The following is an 18,216-nucleotide window of genomic DNA, read 5'->3' as shown; positions in this document are numbered from 1 at the left end:
AAATGGCCAAGGGTCTGTCTGGTACAAAGCCTTGGGGAAGCCAGGAGTTTTCCTAGTGGTCCCTTCAGATGATCATAGAATCATAGAATGGTTTGGGTTGGAAGGGACCTTAAAGATCATCTAGTTCCAACCACCCTGCCATGGGCTGGGATACCCTCCTCTAGACCAGGTTGCTCAAAGCCCCATCCAACCTGACCTTCAATACTTCCAGAAAAGGGGCATCCACAACTTCTCTGGGCAACCTGTTCCAGTGCCTCACCACCCTCACTGTAAAGAATTTCTTCCTAATATCTAATCTAAACCTACCCTCTTTCAGTTTAAAGCCATTACCCCTTGTCCTATCACTATACTCCTTGATAAAGAGTCCCGTCCCCATCTTTTTTGAGGAAATGGCCTCAAGTTGCACCAAGGGAGGTTTAGATTGGGCATTAGGAAAAATTTCTTTACTGAAAGAGTGGTCAGACCTTGGAACAGGCTGCCCAGGGAAGTGGTTGAGTCACCATCCCTGGAAGTATTTAAAAGACGTGTAGATGAGGTGCTTAGGGACATGGTTTAATAGGCATGGTGGTGTTGAGTTGATGGTTGGACTCGATGATCTTAAAAGGTCTTTTCCAACCTTTATGATTCTATGATTTTATGAGTCTATGATTCTTGTAGGTCCCCTTCAGGTACTGGAAGGCTGCTATAAGGTGTCCCCAGAGCCTTCTCTTCTCTAGGCTAAACAACCCCAACTCTCTCAGTCTGTCCTCACAGTGGAGGCACTCCAGCCCCCTGATCACCTTCATGGCCCTCCTGTGGACCCACTTGAGCATGACCACGTCTTTCTTATGCTGGGGGCCTCAGAGCTGAAGATAGTATTCCAGGTGGGGTCTCATGAGAGCTGAGTAGAGGGGCAGAATCACCTTCCTTGACCTGCTGGTCATGCTTCTTTTGATACAGGCCAGGATACAGTTGGCTTTGCTGCGAGTGCACATGGCTGGCTCATATTCAGTTTTTCATCCACCAACCCCCTTCTCCACAGGGCTGCTCTCAATCCACGCATCCCCCAGCTGGTATTCATGTTTGGGATTGCTCCAACCCAGGTGCAAGACCTTACACTTGGCCTTGTTGAACTCCATGAGGTTCACACAGGCCCACCTCTCTAGCCTGTCAAGGTCCCTCTGGATGGCATCCTTTCCCTCTAGAGTACCAACCACACCACTCAGCTTGGTGTCATCTGCAAACTTGCTGAGGGTGCACTCAATCCCACTGTCCATGTCCCCGACAAAGACGCTAAACAATACTGGTCCCAATATGGACCCTTGAGGGACACCACTTGTCACTGGTCTCCACTTGGACATTGAGCCGTTGACTGCAAGTCTTCGAGTGCGACCACCCAGCCAGTTCCTGGTCCACCTGTCAAATCCATGTTTCTCTGTTTTAGAGACAAGGATGTTGTGCAGGACAGTATCAAATGCTTTGCACAAGTCCAGGTAGATGACGTCAGTCGCTCTTCCCTTATCCATCAATGCTGTAAACCCATTGTACAAGGCCACCAAATTTGTCAAGCACGATTTGCGCTTAGTGAAGCCATGTTGGCTGTCACCAATCACCTCTCTGTTTTCCATATGCCTTAGCATAGTTTCCAGGAGGATCTGCTTCGTGATCTTGCTGGCAGAGAGGTAAGACTGACAGGCCTGTAGTTCCCTGGGTCTTCCTTTTTTCCCTTTTTAAAAATGGGGGTTATGTTTCCTCTTTTCCAGTCACTGGGAACTTCACCAGTTTGCCACGACTTTTCAAATATGATGGATAGTCGCTTGGCAACTTTATCTGCCAGTTCCCTCAGGACTGCCGGATCCTTGATCTTAACAGCTTTTGGAAGGCCCATTTACAGGTGAGCATTGCTGTGAACATCACGGTTCTCTAGGTTTTCTATGGATGGCCCAGCTTTCCAAAACTGTTATTGCCCACTATTTGGATAACTGAACTGGTAACAGGAATGGCCTGACTGGTGCTTAACTGGTTGTCAGGTTTGCCAGTTGAAAGCAGATCTGAAGCTTTGGATGACCAAAAGCTATCTCTTTGACCAGGGAATGGAGGACACAAAAATACACCCCTCTACATCTGGTGCATCTTGTTCCAGCTGTCTACACACTCATCTCAGCCGAACCTCCACTCGTGCCAGGCTGTTCAGGCTCTTTGCAGGGGGGAGAGGCAGTTCCAAAGATAATGTGGGCATGTTTTAAAAACTCTCACATCCCACCTTCTGATGGAGCCTGCTGCACCCCAGAGAGGACAGAGGGTGACCACCCTGAGCTCACAGAACGTAAGGCCTGGTGGACCCTCCCCGTCAGAGCACCTTGCCTTGTGCTTGCAGAGAGATAAGGAGCCAGGGGCATTGCCTCATATTGCAGCAACCTGACCCCTGCTCACACAAAGCCCTTGTGGCCCAAAATATTTGCTAGCCCTCTTGAATTGGTAAGTGGAAAAGCTTTACTGTGGAGTTTGGATGGGTTAGATGGAGAAATGTACAGTATTTGTGCAGAAACACCCTCAGCTCCCGACTCTCACCCAGCACATGCAGCCTGTGATGACAGACTGCAGGGCAGAAGGCCCTGAGCAATCAGGGGAGATGCATCAGGCGAGAGGTAGACCAGGCAGGGGACCATGCCGTGGGCTTGCAGCCCCAAGGGCCCCATGGCTTCCGCTGACCTGACAGCTAAGCGCTGCCCTGTTCTCAGCTCAGCTCCCTGACAGCCTGGCCTGGATGTGGGGGCAGGTGATAGAGGTGGGACACGGGCCGGTCTGACCCTGTGCCCCAGCAATGGCAGCTCAGCTCTTGGCTGGGCCCCGGACAGAGGCGCAGCGGCCACAACCCCACCACAGTAGCAGCGGGGCAGCGGCTGCCGGGGGCACCAGGAACATCCCCCCTACAACCCACGAGAGGCTGAAGATGGCAGCACTTGCAAGGCCACAGCATGAGGCCTGGCGTCACCATGGCAACACGGTGGGGCGGGCACTCCTCGAGGTCCGTGCAACAATAGGGGCGGGGCTTCCCTGAGCGATAGTGCTAAGAACCAGTGGGAGAGGGGTAAGCTGGCTGAGGGCCAATGGGGGCTGGGGGGGGGCGTTAGCGGGGGCTGTCACCTCAGTGTGTCCGGGGCAGGGTGTGCCGCGGCGGGGCGTGGCGGGGGTGTGGGGCTGGTGGGCCCCTCGGGGGCTGTGGGCGGGTGGGCCCGTCGTGGAGGCGGGGGGGCGCCGTGGCCGGGCAGGGCAAGGCAGGGCTCCCAGGGCGCTGGAGACCTGGCGTTGCTGCGGCTTCCAGGGCCCTGACAGCCAGCTCTGAAGTGGTCGGTGGAAAAGCATTGTATATTCCAAACCGGAGACGGAAAAGAGCCATCAAAATTCATGAGGGATATTAATTTTAATATATATGAGAAAGAGAGTGACAATATGCAACCAGTCATGCTCTGCGTGATGAATTGGTGTCCACTCACATGCAGTGCTTGCAGTAATACCCATTTGCAGTGATAGATCATTTTCTTTATTATTTAATCTCATAGCTCTTTATTAGCACATGGAATTTTATGGTTATTTCAGGACTTGTGGGGACATGACTAGAAATCGTGTGTAACATCCCTCCCCGTGTGACACAAGAAGGCCTCAGTTCAGCAAGTTCACAAGTGAAATGCTCTCTTGCTTTACCTTGGATGAATAGTTTATGCCACATCTCACCTTTTTAATTTGTTTTTAAAAGACTTCTAGCGACAGAGAGTTTTCCTTTTTTATGTCAAATTGGTAGTGGTCTATCTCCCTGAATGCAGAACAGGTTCCTCCTGACTTGCATTGATGAGAGCCAGGGTAAATGGCCTTTGAGCAAACTCAACAGGTTTTCCCCTGGGAGTCTTACTGAAAGAAGAAAAGATTGGAGCAGGTCACAGGTAAGAGCATTTCTAGACATGAGTTTTGCTTCAAATCTTGCTTCTGCATCAAATGAGTGTTATAAACCCAAATTTCAATTGTGAGGAGGGACCTCTAAATTAATCTCAGAGAACATTGCAACCATCATGTTGAAACAGATCAGCTAAGATGTTGGACAGTGTATCTTTTTAATCAGCTCCACTGAGCGCAGTGGTATTTTCCAAGTGCTTTAATGATATTAAGTAAGATCCCTTCTAAAATCAGAACAAAACAGATGAGAGAATACTGGCCAAAGGAGGTGGTTCATGATGTGATTAAAGAAAAAGTCAGTGGGTGTTCCAGATGGCAGTTAGGATGATGAAAAAGTGTACAAGAGCAAGGGAGAGAACTATTAAGGATGATTAAAGTAGTCAGAGAAATAAAAATATCAGCAAAAAATGAATATAATATTATGAAAAAGTTTCAATAAATGGTAAAAAAAGAATGCAGTTTCAACAGTCGGAGAGTACATGATAGTGTTACAATCTTGACAGGGAAGCAGCTGTAAAATACAGGAGCGCTGACTGCATTTCTTGAAAAAGAAATATGAAGGCAAAGCCAAAAAAAACTGGGATCCATTTTCTTCCAGTTGGGAAAGGGTGTTGAACTGTAAAAGCTGCAAATCTGTTAGAATAAAGGATGGCAGCAACCTGCTTCTGTTAAATAGCCTAAACTGCAAAGGAGAGTAGCCAAGAACACAGGAATTGCTTCAACAAAGATTTGGATTCTCTAAGGACTGAGAAAATGCTTGCAGGACAAAGTGTGGCTAAGCAATGTGATTCTTCACTTTTAATGCACCCTTTCATAGCCCCGTAGGAAGATAGGTCTGTAAGCCTTGCCTCGGTTTTAAGGTGAACATCTGATTGCTCAATTTCCTTATATGCAGTTGGCAATGCTGGTGCCAAGTGAGGATGAAGAGCCCTCAGATCAGGACTTTGTACAGGCGCCTGGGGCTGTGCTGAGTGTTGAGCAAGTGGGATATCAGGACTCGAGGACACTGAGACAGTGTTTAATTAAATGAGGGGAGAGGGGGAGGAAATACTGCTTCAGCAATGAACAAGTTTTGTATCCCTTGAAGTACCTGACAGTTTAGAAACAAAACATCCCTATTTCCAGCTACCTTAAAGCCTCGAGTACCTAATCCATTGTGTCTTGTGTATCATGTTAATGAGTAATTGGACTTGAGTTTCCAGTACTTGAGCTTCAGAAAGAACTGAAGCAGCAAGTTTGAGAACAATTATCAGTAAGAAAAAGGGGCTAGCTTAAGACATTTAGTAAATCCGTTTGGGTTCAGTGTCATACTATTAGCAGAAAAAACAATATGGATGCTACAAATACAGTTTTTGTATATCCAGAAGTTATTTTTACAGGCATTTCTGTAAAACTGATTCCCAAGTAAGGGAATGGAACCATGGATTTGACAGCTATGTAAGGTTTGGTTAGCAAGTAACTTTTTAAAAATTATATTTAGTCGACAAGAAAATATCTCAGAATAAAGTCAGTAATATTGCAACATGGGGGATAGCCACAATGGAGTTCATCACTTTACAGTAATTTGTTTAAGTGATTAATTCCAGCTATTCCACAGCTCTGTGAATGTTAGGTGGTCCATTAGTCAAAAAAAAGTTCTTTGTGGGTTTTGTTTTTGGTTTGTTTTTTTTTTTTTAAACTTTTTGGGAAAAGCTGCGAAATACATTTTCCAGTCAGCTTTACAGGTGGCAGGGGAAGGTAAAGGTAGTGTGTTCTTCTTTCTGAGATAGCTACTGTGTGGTATTTACTACAAGGCTAATTCACTCTATACAGAGAGGTAGTTAACATACAGCAATTAACTGACAATTCTTAATACGAAGTAAGAATACACTTTCAGTGCTGAGCGTGAGATAAAAGCATTGCAGCTGGTAACCCAAAAATGTATTCTAATGTGACTTGAAATGTGACTTTAAGCAAGCTTTTTATAAAAAGTGCATTAATTAAAACATGGGAATTTTTTAAAAAAGTGGGATGCTTTAACCCACTTTTAATGTTTCTAAGTATAATGAAGTTGCATCAAGCTAATGGTTTTCATTGTGTTAATGTGCCGGAGATGGTTAAATAATAGGGGTGATTGGGAAAGCCTATTTTGGCAACTTCAGTGACAAGGTCACCCTGATAAAATACAGAAAGGCATCTGCAAAAGTGCTCTTTATACCTTGATTAGTTTTCTGCTACACTGACACTGCATCTCATGTTTATACACCAGAACAAAATGGGTTTGTGAGTTTGCCTCTGGATTTGGAATTAAAAATGAGGTGCCTGTATGAAGAGAATCCAGAATTGTTGACTCTTGAGAACTTGCTTAGGTAGTGAGTGAGACTGGAATAGCCATTCTGTATGTTTTTTCTTGTGCTTTCTCAACATTACAAATTCCTCATTTCTTTTAGAGTAATATCCTTCCAGCCTCACATTGTTGTGTAATTTTGGCACTTTAAATTCCTGCTCTGTTATGGTTTTTGTGGGGAACCTAATCTGTAATTACAGTTCTTCTCCATGTCTGCAAAGGAAAGTAGTAGGCAGATAATGTATACCAATTTTGTTTCATTCCACCTGGTGTGCAAGTAAGCTAGAGTCAACCATATGTGTTGACCTTGACTATTTTACTTCCTTCAAGAAGAAATAAAACAGGGAACCTTGCTCATTCAAATAGCTATACAGTGTATTGTTACAAAGTTATGTTCTCCATTGCAAGCCCATGGTCCTGGGATGGATGGGAGTGGAGCTCTGTCAGTATTGGAAAGGATAATAAACCAACAAACCAAAAGCAAATCTTAGCGTTGGGTCCTATTCCTGTTGTTTCTGAGTACAGACTGAGCCTTGACAGTTTCTGTGTGAATCAGGAATAAGTCTACTGTTTTCTGCCATTCCACACAGTGTTAGTGCTAGCAAACATACCTTTTCTTCTCAGTTGGTTTAGTATGGTCTTTAACAAGCTGTGCCTGAAGCTTTGATTTTGCTGAAGGAGTGGGTTCTGCACTTCCTGGGACAGCACTTTCAGACTGAACACTTCTGAATGGCTGTGGCCTATGAAGCGTTCAGTATACTTCTTGGTTTTATATTTTGGACTTTCTTCTGACAAACATTTTAGAAGTGAAGCAATGTTCAATGTCAAAAGACATTGGAAAAGGAGTGTACTTTTATGGTTGCTATTTTCAAGGGCTAAATCTGGAGGTGGTTCTGTTTCACGCTGCTCCTGGACAGCAAAATTGTTTCTTGGTATTGTTGGTTCTGCCTCCAATCTCTTAATTTCGTTTTTCATATTCAGTTCTATTACTGTAGTCATGCAGCTTTGAGTTGTCGCTTCCATTATATCACCAATCACCAGCTCACTGCCTTTTGTGGCACTCATGACAAAACTGACTGAAATACTTTTGTTTTGGAAGTGGAGACAGCTCTGGTTTGCTGCAAGTCAAACAAACCTGGAAAATACTAATCCCCAATACATGTTCCTTCCAAAAATGCAGATGAGAAGAGGTCAGATAACTAGAAATACCTCCTTGGTTTCCTCACTGTCTGTTTCTTCTTTCCCTCTAACCAGTTCTCCGGTGTGTATTTGTTCATTCATCCTTTAGGTTTACTCCTGCAAGGTATTGTGCAGGCTTAGCCAAGGTCATTCCTTAAAATGTGGAAGTGTAGATGCAGCGACAGGCAATGACAGGCAGTGACAGTGGGTTCCTCGCTATCACAATGTGTTCTTGACACTGCTATATTTATATGAAGAATACATATGAAGAGGTGAAGTACTTCTAGATGTCTTCCAGGAACAGGGCAGCATATTCCTGAGTTTTGCAGAACAACCGGACTTCAGTGTGTATCACAAATAGATTGTCTGATTCCAGTACCTTAGCTCATAAACAGATAATTACCCTTACATTTTCTTTGGCTTATTAACTCTTGGATAGACCAGAGGGCTAAGTCTGTTTGGTTGAAATCAATTTCTCAATTACCCAAATAGAAAAGAAGGAGCAGGTTAAATAAAGAGTGAGCTTGAGTCAGATCTTGGAGCGGGTAAGTTGGTTTGCCTGAGTTCAGATCAATTTATCTGAATACCTGAATGTTTTTCAGGTTCACGTTGTCTGGAATATAGTAAAAGAAACATTTCCAGTTTTCTGCTATAGAAGAATTTTGAGTGTCCTAGAGAAAACATCCTCTGTGCACCTTTGTGTTTCCACTTTTCTCTGCTGTCCGCTTTTTCTGTTTCCCAGCATTAAGCGCTATGCTGACAAAGGTCAATCTCCTTGTCCTTTTTGCAAAAGGAATATTTTGCCCTGTTACATTGTATGGACAAACCCACGCAAGATGCTTTGTGATTGTGGAGACATGGACCGAAATGAAAGGAATTCTTCAGATTAGGTTGTACTGAAGGCCTGAGAAAGTTGTAGGGGAAAAATACTACTTAATAACTAGTTCTGTCCCTGCAAGAGCAGAGCCTTTTAGGAGGGTAAGGCTATTCAAGTTAGGAGGAGCAGCTCAGGATCAAACCTTCAAAAGGAGGATAGTCCTTTTTGGCACAAGTATGAAAATATCTGGAACTACCAGAATGTTCCCAGACTCCTGTGTGAAAGAGTAGCCCTTCTGTATTGGGTTTGCATTGCAACGTTTTGGTAGTGGGGGGGCTACAGGGGTGCCTTCTTTGGGAAGCTGCTAGAAGCTGCCCCTACGTCTGATAGAGCCAATGCCAGCTGGCTCCAAGACAGATCCACCGCTGGCCAAAGCTGAGCCAATCAGCGATGGTGGTAGTGCCTCTGGGATAACATATTTAAGGGGAAAAACTGTTGTGCAACTGCAGCTGGAAGAGAGGAGTGAGAATATGTGAGAGAAACAACTCTGCAGATACCAAGTTCAGTGAAGAAGGAGGGGGAGGAGGTGCTCCAGGCGCCAGAGCAGAGATTCCCCTGCAATCTGTGGTGAAGACCATGGTGAGGCAGGTTGTCCCTCTGCAGCCCATGGAGGTTAACGGTGCAGCAGATATCCACCTGCAGCCCGTGGAGGACCACACGCTGGAGCAGGTGCTGGAAGGAGGCTGTGACCCTGTGGAGACCCCATGCTGGAGCAGGCTCCTGGCAGGACCTATGCCCCCGTGGGGGACCCACGCTGGAGCAGTCTGTTCCTGAAGGACTGAACCCCATGGAAAGGACCCACACTGGAGCAGTTAGTGAAGAACTGCAGCCTGTGGGAAGAACCCACATTGGAGAAGTTTGTGGAGGACTGTCTCCCGTGGGAAGGACCCCACTGTGGAGGAGGAAGGAGTGACAGAGACGTGTGATGAACTGACCACAACCCCCATTCCCTGTCCTTCTGTGCTGCTCAAGGGAGAGGAGGTAGAGAATTTGGAAGTGAAGTTCAGCCCAGGAAGAAGAGAGGGGTGGGTAGAAGGTGTTTTAAGGTTTGGTTTTATTTCTTATTACCCTACTCTGATTTGCTTGGCAGTAAATTAAATTAATTTCCCCTAGTTGAGTCTGTTTTGCCCATGACAGTAATTGGTGAGTGATCTCTCGCTATCCTTATCTTGACTCTCGAGCCTTTTGTTGTATTTTCTCTCCCCTTTCCAGCTGAGGAGGGGGAGTGACAGAGCGGCTTTGGTGGGCACCTGGCGTCCGGCCAGGGTCAACCCACCACACCTTCCCATACTGTCATTGATGAAGGAAGATGAAATTTGTCTGATCCAAATAATAGTTTGTAAAAAAAAAAAAGGGGCAGGGCAGGAGAATTAGGAACTGTCAAAGTTGTGCAATGACTTGAGCTCTGACTGACTTCCTAGTTGTTTCATACATGAAACAGTAATTTTTCTTCTGCTGTAAGCCTGACATAACTGATACATTTATTTGTTTTAAATGCTGCAACTAAGGTTGTTGTCAGCTCTGATGTGACCTGCGTATTATCTAGTGAAAATAAAATCTTTTTTTTTTCCTGTTTTTCTTGCTCTTTCCAAGGCATCAGTTTAATCCTTTAATAAATACATAAATACACACATCTGTGTTCTCTTAGAGATGTAGCCACAGTGATTACCTATGCTACTTGCACTGCTTCTTCAAGGAGTGCTGCGGCAACTTCCTCCTCAGATCTAGCTAGCTCAGCTAGCCCAGCACCATCCTGGCTATCTTTTGGCCCAGTGGCGATTAGCAGGTACAAAAACCCAGGATGTATGCATAGTGAACTTTCTTGGACCTAGACTCTTTGAGTTTGTTTGACTTAAAGCTGCTGGAATGCTAGTAGGATCTAATGATTTGGAAAGGTTGCTTTCTGGTTCTTTTCATACATGGAGATTGCAGCAGCACTTGATCACCACTCATCTGTTGCTCTTTGCTGCACGCCTATGTGCTTTAGTAATGCGGGGCTTGCTAGAATAAGCCCATGTGGAAGCAGCTCCAAATTTTCCCTTACTGCAGGGAAGCAAAAGCTCTTTATGCCTACCTCTTAACTGGGTGCTACTGATCAACAGTAGCAGCAGCAGGAGAAAAAAAATATAAGAAACCCTCATCTAATAGGGTTTAGCTCTGCTTTTGGAAGAGACATCTCCAGATGGCAGCTCAGGATCGCTCCAGGGGAACAGTTATCTGAATTTCACGGAGAGTAGGTCTAGAAGGGAAACTCAGGGATGAATGATTGCTTCCATTTCAGGATCTGACAGCAATCTTTTGAATGACTTCTGTGGAGCCTCAAATTCTCCTTAATCCTGCAGGATATTAGACAGCAGAGTATTCTTCAGATTTCACCCTTTTCCATAGCAGTTTTTAGTATTTCTATAACATTTTCTGTTGTATTGCCAGATCCCACTTTGTACCTCCATTTTAGATACATTCATCCATTTTGTCAATTCTCAGGATCATGTGAGAACTAATGTATTTAACAACTCAAAGAGGCTAATAAGGAACCCTTTTCAATGTACAGTGGTGTTCTTCCAAAGCGATCTCTCTTTAAGGCATCTCCTTGACAATCTTTCGGAGTTTTTGTGCTGATTATTTTTATTGGAATTTCTAGAATACAGCAGGGCTTACAATAAAGGTGATATATATTGCTGTGTGGAACTGACGTTAATGTGATGAAGCAGTTATGAGAACATCTGTATATTCAGCAAGTTACAGCTTTTTGGTATCAACATCTGTCACAGGAATGGAAAACGAGAGAGATTTTCTGGGAGGGGAAAAAAAAAAAGGAAGGAAACAGAAACACCACCATCAAAAGCCAAAACCAACAAAACTTGACATGAGTTCTTTGGAGTTTTCTGTTCAGGGTATATCTCCTACCTAGCACAGTGTGCCCATGCTTGAGATTCCTGGGTGCTACTACAATCTACATGCTTGTGAAGCTAATTTTTGCAGGGCCCTGCAACTAGCAGCACCATTTTTTGGAACGTGAGGCCTGGGACTGGGTGGATTCCCCCCCCATACACTGGTTTTGATGATGAGAGGTACTTCTGGCTTGGCAGGTGGGGGAAGACAACTGTGCTGAGCATGATCAAACTGTGTTCCTCCTCCCATTTTGTGCTGATTCTTCATGCACGGTGTTGTAGGATGTTGTCCTCCTGCTTAGCTTCCACAGCCCAACAATCTCAGAAGTTCTTCATCTTCTACCTTTCTGTGGGCAGGTCCTGTCCAGTTAGGGGGAAAGGCTTGTTGTGAGACAGTGAGAAAAGGAATGGTGGAGTTAAACTTACCAAAAAGATTCAAGAGGGATGTGAAAATGTCCAGTAAAAAACCAATAATAATAACAAGGTGGGAAGAAGGAGCACATGAAAGGTCATAAACTCATATTGGTAACATATTACTGGTTTTTGTTTTATACTGCTATTACATTGAGGAACCCAGATCATGGGGAGTCATTAGGCTGAGTGCTGTATGGAGACAGCAGTGAGAGAGCTCCCAGCCCCAAACTGCTGCTGAACTAGGAAATGCAGCGTATATTTAAGCATGTCCATCTGTTCAATGGTAGAGCTTAGGAGGCTACCAACAAGTTTCAGAATGAAGGTTAAACTTTTTCTGGGATAGTGAGCCTGTGTGTAGAAATATCTGCACTGAAAGGACGAGGAATTTAAAGATAATCCTTGTTATTTAATGGCATGTTTACCTGTGGATGCTTGTTAAGTGTGTTTTGAAAAGAACAGTGTTAAAAAAAGAAATTGAGGGTGAGGAGAACCAGAAATAAACTCTTATGCTTCTAACATGTAGCTGTGCAAATGTCAAAGTCTAGAAACTGAATACTGAATCCAGTCAATGATGGTTATGCTATATTTCTTCCATTCTGCTGGCATCAGGTCTGGAGCCATGAAGCAGGCACCCACCAGCCGATACAATGCGCAGAAGTTGAGCTCCTTAGAACTGTGATCTTAGAATCAGAGCACAAGGTCTTGCCAAGACCCAGCCAGCTGGAAACTCTTGGGATGGAAGAAACATATCTGAAATCCCAACTCCAGTTATTTCTCAGTGTGCAAATCCTGAATGAGCAACCTTCCTTGAGGACAGGTGATTCTGCAATCTTTTGTGAAAAACTGCGCTCTTTTCTTTTACAGAATAGCAGAAGATAGTAGTGCTGCTCTTCAGCTGGTTCTATAATAGCTTAGGAGTTGGTCCACTCACTCATGAAGTGAAAAACTTAGGCTCAATGCCTCATCAACTTAAGGTGCTATGAGGCTGTATCTGTCATACACAAGGAGAGTCCTTAACTACAAATCTGCAGACTCATTTAGGGAGAGGCAATTTCCACTTATCTGTTGGGAGAATGTACCCCATGCACAAAGAAATTCAACTTCACAATGATAGCAAAAAGAGGAAGAAAAGGACCTTCACTCTGTCGTCTATTTGTTAGGGTATTTATCTAGCAAACAAGCACTTTTTATTCTGCTCCCACTTTCAGGGATAAATCTGTATTTTTACTTCATATAAAATACTGTAAGAGCTTCATTGTGGCTTTAATGGTGTATTTCATCTGTGCTTTCAGCTTTAAACTGAATCAAGAATTGGGCCACATGATGAATAAATTATCATATGCTTCTCTCATAATTTTCCCATTTCACCAGAGGTGGAAAAATCAGGCTGCTTCTGCAGTTCTCTGAATTAACCTTTTATATACCACAACTCATTACATTGAACAAGACATTTTTCCCTGCTTTGGGCACGTTTCTATAGTAACACCAAGTGTAAACTGTTTTTCTTACTGCTTTTGGTAAGTCTGCAGTGTATTTCTAGCAGCCTTGGAGCTCATTAAATAAAACTCTTCATGCCCAAAGGATGGGAGATGAACCTTTCAATAGACTATTCTGTGCTAGCAAGTGCTAGATGTACAAAGGTGATTAAAGCACATTATAAGTGATGCACAATGAACTGTATAAAATACTTATTTCCTGACACAGACAACTCAGTTAAGAGGTGTGAATAAGGAACAGGTGAATTAAGCACAAAACCGTTCCTCTCCAGAATTTATGGAGTACAACTAATCCTGGCATCATGGTCTTTCTCTCATAGGCTTTCAGAAATGGTTTGTCTTGGGGAAGGAGCGCAAAGACGTAACTAAAATGGTTTAGGGAAAATATGAGACCAAATGACACACAGAAACTCACTGCTGTTTTATGCCTATTTCTTCAAAAGCATCATGGCAAAAAAAAAAAAAAATGCATGGTGTCAAATAATTTTACAGTAACGACTTTTATTATGAGAAATACTTTTTACAGAATAGTTTCAGATGATTAAATATTTTTTCTGCATGATACACATAAATAGGTGTTTCCATCTTTACAGTATTTATGAAGAAAGATGATCCATCATTTATATAGGCAAAATAAAAAATTTCCAAGTGTACCTATGAACCTTGGATAAACAAATCTCTGTATTTGCTACTGAGCTATTAATAAAATTTCTAGTTATGAATATACAAACTTTTTTAAGATTTATAGGTAATTTCTAATACATATCGCCGGGAAGATTTCTTCCTAAACAAACCACAAATAGCTATTGTCAAAAAGGAAGTGAAGTGATATGCATATGAGGATAATATTACAGCTTTGTACCTCATGATTAAAAATAAGACTAAATTGCTCCATGAATAGCAGAGCTCATGAAGCCCGATCTCTTACTGATCTCAATCTTTCATGCGCTAGGTGTGCTAGGTACACCAGTTCACCTCTTTTTCCTGCAACACTTTGAGTACTGAAGTACTCCTCTGCTTGTCCCTGACCCCAAAATACCACTACTTTTCTTGTGCAGGCTCTAAATCATCTGTTATATCCCTCTAAATTTCTTCTTCCCTCTTTATTGTTGGCTGGCTAAAAAAGGGGATGAATGGTGTGGGGTAATGAAGCTGATTGGCCAACAAACATGTTAAACAAAGTATTAAAATAATCTGTTTTCTTCTTAAATGTACAAATTAGGGCCTTCTTTATCACAGCTGAATTTGTAGAAATTTCATATCTTTGAAACTTCAATCTCTATCAGATTTTCTCGAAACTGAACAAGAAATTCCAAAGTTTTTGAGGGTGAGAAATGCAGACAGATACAATCAGCATGATGCATATAAAAATAAAGCTTATGGGAGGAAAGCGAAAAATCTTTAATGTAGTGTGTGAAAACAGTGTGTGGAACAATAGATTATGCTATATGTTTTATAGCTGTAGTCCAAGATAATTGATGGACCTGGTGTTTTGTCTGTTTAATTCTTTCTGATCCAGTCAAAATCTGAATTAATTCATCAGCATTTTCTCCAAGTTTGCTGACTGAACTTTACATTTTACCATAATTTTCTTCCAAATAAAAATCTTGTAGTTTATTCTAGCTTCATAAAATGCCTGCGTAGAAATCACAGATGTGTTACTTCAGTGGTGACCTTTTGACTATTAATTCTAGTATCGTTTGGGTATTACTTCCTTTCTGGAAAGTCATTAGCACAGACTTCTATTTAACTCTGGTGGCCTGAGTGCAAATCAGTATTCTTATAGTGGTTCATACCACAGTAAGATACAAGTAATGTTCTTCAAATATTAATACACCTGTGGGATTCCTTTAAAAACTTCATGTCTGTTCTTTAAATCTACACAAAACCCAACGCAGAACTCAGCAGGTGTGAAGCTACAGAAGACAAAACCAAGGCCTGAAATGTCTACATTAAAGTCTGCCAATAATGCCACATAATGCATTGCTCTATAAAAAAGACCATGCAGTCTCAGATTTCCTTTCAGACTCACAAGCACGTGATCACTTTCTAATTCTAGTGAGGAATATACAGTTGCTTAAGCAGGAATCCTTGTAATTGAGATAATGAGAAAATATCTAGTCTTTTTGTGTCTAGAAGGCTTTGTTCAAAATAAGTGACTTTTTTTCTACTTCAGAAATTTGTATTTTGTTGAGCGTCTAATCAAGTTACAGATCATTAAAAAACCAGTAATTTAGAGTTGAATTTGTCAAGTGCAAGTTTACAATAGTTTTACATGAATGCTCAATATTTTGTTTGCCATTCACATTGTTTTCATCACACAGATTTCATCACATCACAGAAGAATAAATAAAATGCTCAGTAATTACTTTAGAAATAGTAAAGGGGTTTATAATTTTAACTCATTTCTCTTGTCTGAAGTGAAAAATGGAATATGAAAAAAAGGTTTTGTTTAAGCAGCACAAAGAAAACACAGGTCATGGGCACAAATTAGTGACAATTAGAAAGTGTTTTTGTAGTTTCAAGTTACCTTAAAAATCACATTGTGCACTAAATACTTTAATTCGAAATGTGTATCTTCTGTGGGACTGGAATTCAGGGATCTCTCAGTTTCTACTATATAGCAGGCTCTGAAGTCATTCTTTATCTCTCCAGATGAACCAGGGTCTCCAGTACTATTTCAGGTAGTCTTTTCCATTTTTTTCCCAAATAAAATATTTTACCTCAGTAGCAACAAAACACTTGATTCATACAGAACCGATCCAAGCATTTATGTTTATTTCAAATTGTCTGCCCTTCCCTTCCCTTTTCTCCCCCCCTTCTTTTTTTCCCTGGCCAGAATTATTCTAAGAAATTGATCTCTATTTCAGAAAAGCAGTCAGTTCCTCTGAAATTCTGCCATTCAGCAAATGCGGTGATCAGAGTAAAGAAAATGACATGCCCCTACACTGAATTGAGTAAGACAAGAATTCGTGCAAGACCCCACGAGGGTTTGTATGATGATGTCTTCTTTCAACCTCATATTTTCAGCTGTGTCTAATGGCCAGTGAATCAAATCATTCGAGCCTCCAGAACTCATTAGCAGGCTTTGGTAAGCTTTTGACTGCAGACCTATACTGGTGACAATTAGTACTGGCAATCTATCTGAGTATTAACACGTTTGGTTTTCAGTGACAGACAAATCGCTTTGAGGGACACTTAGAAGATAACTGGTAAGACTTCTGGGATCTGATGAGCTCCCTAGCATTCATGGGCTTTTCATAGTATTTTCTGAAGAAACTGCTCTTTTTCAGCTCTGCAAAATTGTGTCAGAAATAGTACTGAGCCTAGGAATGCTTCTGTTTCTTATCAGGCTTCAGATACTATAGTGAGAATACTCCTTATAGCTCTGCAGCTCTTGTACTTTTCAGGATGTGGTAAGACCATGAATAAGGATGAAAACATATCAGACAGATTCATAGGAGTTGGTTCAAAACAATTATCTTTGAACAAATACTGCTTTTATTTTGTTGTGTGTGGTAGTATATTCATGTCACTTTTTATGAAGAATTTGAGGAAAGTTTCGTAAGATTACAGACCTTTTCAGTTTTCTGAAAAAAACACATCATTAAAGAAATTTATTTTCCTGTGTTTTAGAGCTGATACGAGGATATGATAGAGTACCCCATTGCAAGGACAAGGAGAGGATGGCATAAACTACCAGTGGTCTGGCAAACGGTGCACTGACTTTCTCTGCATGGAAAACTGATGCGTTGAATCTTTTAATTTTCTTGTCATATCTTTCCTCTGTGATGACACCCATTAGTATGATCTCAGACCTCCTCAGGTGCTGAATATCTCCTTGGTTCTCTAAGGCAGCAAATGCTCTTTTGATAAACAAGCCAGCAGCGGGCTGTAATGACTAATAGTAGCTCAGAAGCTACCTACAGCAATTATGAAATAATTGCTTGGCTGCTCTGTGTCCTGACTCCAGGGCAGTCTAACTCTTCTGCGACTTTCCCAAGAAGTCTGTCCACTCAGCCTTATGACAATAGCAGCAATGGATTTGTCTCAAATTGTATTGCAGCTGGTCAGTAGACTAATTGCCCCAAAACTTTAACTCTTACTCTGTTGTTGGGGTCTAATATGCAAAAGTGAATCCTGATGAAGAAGTGTGTCTTTCTCTGGATTGTTTAAGGCTGTATCTGGAATATATGCTGGTATCTAATGAAACTTGCTTTCTGCAGCAATTCAGTGCCAGAAAAACATGGCATGTGACAACTGAGAGACAGCGTCCTTTCTTCTTGCCTACCAGTGACTATATGTCAAGATAATGATGCATGCAATGTGCGTGGTGAACAGAATAAGCATTACTGGGAAGCAGTTACAAATGTGTAATATAATGGTTCTGCTATAAAATCTTTAATGCATTACCCTCACCATGCCACTCTGCTCTTCTGGGTGTGCTTGAAAAATTTCAGATTGTGGTGCATTATGGATGCTGTGTAAATGCATATCTGTCAAATTGCTGAATAAGTACTGAAGGCAGAGGGGGTGGGGAGGCGGCTTGTTATGTTTGTGACTGACACCAAGCCAAACAGTTTAGCCTTTACAATTTTTAATTAACTCCGTGGCCAGTCATATTAGTGCTCATGATTCTTAGGCAATTCTCCCTGTTTCAGAGATGTTTTTACTTAATCTTCCCATTACTTGAGGGACTGTACTGGAACTGTCAGAGAGTGTCCTTGTGCCATAGAAGTGTATGGGTCATAGTGGTACCTGGTGTTAGCTCAAAAAAGAAAAAAGAAAAAGTGCTACTATGAAGCTAATTAATCTCAGAGAAGGGCAGGACTTGGAAGACAGGGTACAGCCCTGCACTAATACTGCATTGTGCTTCAGGGAGGCCCGGGCCAGCATCGCTGTCAGCACAGCATTGCACTGCTCCACAGGAGCACGCCAGACCTCTCCAGCCTGCCATGCTCTGCAGCACAAGATAGACCTGGCCCAAGCCACGGCTCATCCTGGCAAACCACCCTGGCCACCAGAGTAGGCTGGCAGCCCATTTTTAGTAAAGCACTGGTCATTTCCTAAAAGATAATGCTGGTGTCTTGCAGCACAAAATGA

At 42.4% G+C, this 18,216-nt stretch overlaps 1 long non-coding RNA gene across 1 annotated transcript in view; it reads right to left on the bottom strand.

The window, feature by feature from the left end:
- Positions 1-305: 305 nt before the first annotated feature.
- LOC142076029 (uncharacterized) overlaps positions 306-18,216 on the bottom strand; it is a 443,096-nt gene continuing 425,185 nt past the window's right edge. Inside the window, exon 3 of the long non-coding RNA XR_012671083.1 lies at positions 306-349. This is a non-coding gene — a long non-coding RNA (uncharacterized LOC142076029). The remainder of the gene's footprint in view (positions 350-18,216) is intronic.

The sequence above is a fragment of the Calonectris borealis genome, chromosome Z, assembly GCF_964195595.1.
Source record: "Calonectris borealis chromosome Z, bCalBor7.hap1.2, whole genome shotgun sequence".
Classification (NCBI taxonomy): domain Eukaryota; kingdom Metazoa; phylum Chordata; class Aves; order Procellariiformes; family Procellariidae; genus Calonectris; species Calonectris borealis.
This window is presented reverse-complemented; position numbering and strand designations above follow the sequence as displayed.